Source organism: Varroa jacobsoni, unplaced genomic scaffold (assembly GCF_002532875.2).
Source record: "Varroa jacobsoni isolate VJ856 unplaced genomic scaffold, vjacob_1.0 scaffold_1334, whole genome shotgun sequence".
In the NCBI taxonomy this organism is placed as follows: domain Eukaryota; kingdom Metazoa; phylum Arthropoda; class Arachnida; order Mesostigmata; family Varroidae; genus Varroa; species Varroa jacobsoni.
In genome coordinates this window covers 103,357-107,915 of record NW_019214236.1, presented here as the reverse complement: position 1 = coordinate 107,915, position 4,559 = coordinate 103,357, and the positions used below count along the sequence as shown (strand labels likewise).

Below are 4,559 nucleotides of genomic sequence, written 5' to 3'. Positions count from 1 at the left end.
ATACATAGAATTCCCGTTAGATGATAGTGCGGTGTGAATAGTATACTAGAATATTGGGTTAATTATATATAATTCACTGCTACATTAACACAGGAGTGGCCTGGTGGTGGAACGACGCTATATTTTGATCTTAATTGGGTCTGATCCATCCAAATACTTAATCCCTGACGTCCAAGGACTTTTCCAAGAAGCGCTTAGTGATCAAAGTAGGTGAACTTTCATGATGCAAAGTTACCATAGAGCTTTGTTGTAGGCACACTAAGCCGGACTCTTTTTTAACAGGCTTAGGAAGTCTTTCAAAACGGTTCAAACAGATTCCACTAGAAACATCGCAATGCAGTACGAAACTGGTTCTCTCTGGAATATTTGTTTGATACCGCGGATTCGTACAGGCCTCACATTTTTTTTTTAAGGTCCAGCCATCATACATATGTTCCAACCTACAGAAAGGTGATCTTAGAAGGAGAGCGAGTACATTATGTCTGAGCAACGCATGTCCACCTAGTACGAGGCAGTCCTAGATGGACATTACCTGGACGAATTGTATAGTACAATCGTATTCGTTCATTTAAAAATCTAGCTAATATCTCGAAAAAGCTTCTTAAAATTCACAGGGACTGCCAAAAAGTACACTTGCATACGGTAAATAGTTTACTGTTGGTTTTATGGGATCGCCGAAGTGATTTATATCGAGTCTTTAGCGTGTACCCTGATGAATTTGTAGTGTTTCCTAAGACCGTACTGGGTATCACCTCGGGTTCGGCGTTACGAAAGCGTTTTTCCACCTGATTTTCAACAGCAAATGATATAATTGGCACATGAAGATATATATAACTGACAGATTCATTACAGGGTTTTGTCCAGTGTAGACGAAATCAGAGCCCACGATCTAGGGCAACATACCCAGACGCCGTAAGATCTATAACACTACAGGGACCAATTTTGAAGACCATTAGCAATGGAATGCATGACGATGATAACGATGACGATATTCGCGCTGGCCAAAAATAATACGCGGTAAGTTGGAAATTAGGGAGAGAAACGGTAACTTTTAGGATCATGTAGATAAAGGGACCCCATCAAAGCGTGCATTATTTATTGTTGTGCGGTAAAAAAAAAAGATGCAATTCTCGCAAGGCAAAAAGCCTATAGCGTTCGGTATAATGCTTAAAATGTACCTAATAACATATTAAAATATTACCATCATTAACATTATCTTACGACACAAACGTAATCAGTATACATGACAGCATTTGCCACACCCTACGCTTTGTTCGTTGACAACTGCAAAATGGTAAATAATACGGCTATAGAAAATTCTGGTAATGAGCCTAGTACGGCCGAATGCTTTTCAAAGAAACAAATACATTTGACAGGACAAATTCTGTAATCACGTACTGACTACATAGACATCCCTCAACTAAGGAGTATTCAATACACCATCAAAGCTACCTGAAACGTACAATTTCTCCACTGTGGGTGTGAAAGTGTAACGGGACAGTGGTTTATGTTAGGACAAAAGGACTCATATCCGCCAGTTCGACCATTTTTCTATGAAGCATAAATCTATGTGGTAATTTTTTTCGATTGTGAATCAACAGGTATTTAACTTAACTTAACCTAAAAATGCCTGAAAGGCATTTTTAGATTAAGTTAAGTTGAGTGAATCGCACACTTCAACGTTCTTTGGTAACGATATAGATAAAGATATGAACTTGACTCTTTGTCTATAAGAAGCCCAAAACTGGTCTGCGCTTGGTACATTTATGGCCAACTTTTAGCGTGGCTATGCTGCCGACTTTCCGAGGCTCATTAGCATATTTTCAACATTATCTAAACTGAATCAACATTACCACCGTAAGATGTCTAGGGTGGAAGGCATGTATTGCCAACGTTTACTCTTCTTAGTCAACCCTTAAGTACATTTTCTGTTATTGTAAAGGAAGAAAAAAATAGGCAGTATCTGTTTAACAAAGCCGAAACGTTATGTTAAGATTTCTAAGCTCCTTTTAAACTCTATTTCAGAGGAACTTCTAATACCAATTCGTTTCGTTTAGCCGGCGCTAACGTGATTATCTACGTGGCGCCCCCTGAGCTGTCTTCAGTTTTGTGCTTGATTGAACGTCTGGCACATGAGACAATTGAATGTCGTTCAGTATAAAAATATTCTTTTACAAATATGGTGATCAGCTGAAAGTCTTCCGAAGACTTGTCTAGGCCTGAAGCCATGTGCTTTAGAGGATAGCGACAGACATGCATTTGTCGTGACTCCACTTATCAGTGAATACGAATGCGTGAAAGAAGGTGAACAGGACCTCCGTGAAAGCTGCTTGGAAATTTACGCTAAAATACGATTCCAGCATAAACCTATTCATACGTTGCTTTGATATTTGTATTTGATCACAAGCGAACTGTAGATAAGGTTAGGATATTTTCGAAATATAAGGACATGTTTATTTGTAACTTTGCGTAACCTCCAGTATATAAAAAGTTGGTTTCTAATAGAAACAATACAACTAGACCTATTAAATGAAATGAATTAGAAATATAAATAAAACTATTCTAGTAGGAGCTTGGGCGTTGATTCATCGTTAAACGCCGATGTTAAATTTGGGCGTCGTGATATATATCACTGCCGGCTCTGCTCGAACAATGAGGCCGTATTTCCATATAGGAGACTACTCCTTTATTAAGCGCTTGTTTGAATCTAGTTGATTGAAAATAGCTATTAGTAATAATCGTAATACCGATTTATCCTGCATGATTTTTTAAGTTTAAATTAAGATTTCTTAAACAAATGATCATATCCTAGGCCTAGAAATATTTGCATAAAGATAAAGCTCTGCCGTTCTGTCCGGAAATAGCTGGACGCGTATGTGGCTTTAGCGAACGACTCAGTATACTTCTTTACCTAGAATAACTTAGCGGGGATCAAAAAGTAGACAATTTATTAGCTAAGTTATCTGCTGGCGTTTCGGTAGGTGCTTGAAATAACCATCGTTAACCATAACACGGGTATAAGGGTGAGATTTTATATAAAATCTTTGATGCTTGACACACAACTATCATGTGTTTTTATTTGGGTGATTTTGCAGAAGAAGTGGCTGAATGAACAGCTTGTTCTGTGTGTGCGCATATCTTAAAATTTTCAGTCAGAACTTTAACTTGCACACAATTATACTTGCCTTTTTCTAGATAAACATCGGCGTTGAATTGTAACATTAACTTTAGTGTTCCGCTCTTTTATTGGCAGAATGTTTCTTTTTCTTTTTCTTGCTCAAAATAACCTAAGATTTCGAAACGCAAAGAAATGAATAGACAGAAGTTAGAGAGCAAATCTGAAACATTACACTTCACAAGACGATGTTTGCCAGCTAGAAATGAACTTCATTTTGAAGGCAACACGCACCTATATGTACAGGTATACGTGTGTGTTGTCTTGCAAAGTTGAACATCCAAGAAAAGAAGGAAAAGGGAAAAAAGGCGGGTGGGAAGGATGATCTAAGTTTGAACTTCGGAGAGTTTACTGCAAATTGAAATGACAGTCACAGTAGCGTTTCCCTATTAGCCTAGCGTTTTATGAGAATAGGTAACAACATGCCTACGAAATCAGCATTGTTGTATCGTCGAGATTACATACACTCAGATACAGCGGCAGCCGCGCCCACGGCGAGCGTATCCCGAAGGTCTAGAAACAGAAAGTGAGGGGAATAACCGGGTCAGAGTTAACGGTAGTTCTAACGTGTAACTGAAACCAAACGCTACGTGGCGCGGCGTGCCTTATTCGTGAACCAACGAGAGAGTAATAATGATATCGTAGTTTTTGAAAAAAACCTTGGCCTCAATGCACAGTTACCTACCAAGTCACCGAACAAGATTCAACCACACATAGCTAATCTTCATCGAGTCGTCGGCACTAACCTGGCGACTGGGGTTCCACATCGCCATTAACATAGATCAACGTTTCTATCATCGCAATATCTTTTTCGCCCTGGACCTTGTCAACATCCTGGAGTCACCTTAGGGCCCACTTGTTTGTAGTATTAGAATCGTTAGTACCGTGGGTACTGATGACCAAGGCTGACCGTTTTCTGTCTCAGTGATTCAGCCCATCGATCTGATCGAAAAGATAAAGCTGTCAACTGCTACATGGGAAACCAACATAAAGCCACAAGATAAATTCTTCTGATCATTAGATGCAGCAACAGGTTGCAGGGCTAGCTAATTTTACGGAATCGGTCGAATAAAGGGGGAAAATCAAAATTAAAAAATATAGCTAGACTTAAGGAAAAACGCATACTGATTTCTGCAAGCGGTCTAATTTAGTGGTGGATTTCGTCAGATCAGTCAGTCTGCTGCAATCGGACCACCGAAGTCCCACAGCTGAGTAGCACTAGAAATAAAAATATATAATAATTAATTTTATTAACGAATCATTAAGTAAAGTAGAAAACTACAAAAAGATCAATTGTTCATATAACTAAGACATAACATTAGAATGTGTTTAATAGCCAATAAAGAAATGACAGAAAATATGATCGGCCTCGCAACAGTGATTG

The 4,559-nt window shown here is 38.7% G+C and overlaps 1 long non-coding RNA gene across 1 annotated transcript; it reads left to right on the top strand.

Moving 5' to 3' along the window:
* Window positions 1–791: 791 nt before the first annotated feature.
* LOC147752299 (uncharacterized) lies at window positions 792–2,920 on the top strand. Its single transcript, XR_015314411.1, has 2 exons — window positions 792–1,017; window positions 2,026–2,920. It is a non-coding gene; the product is annotated as an uncharacterized LOC147752299 (long non-coding RNA).
* Window positions 2,921–4,559: the final 1,639 nt, after the last annotated feature.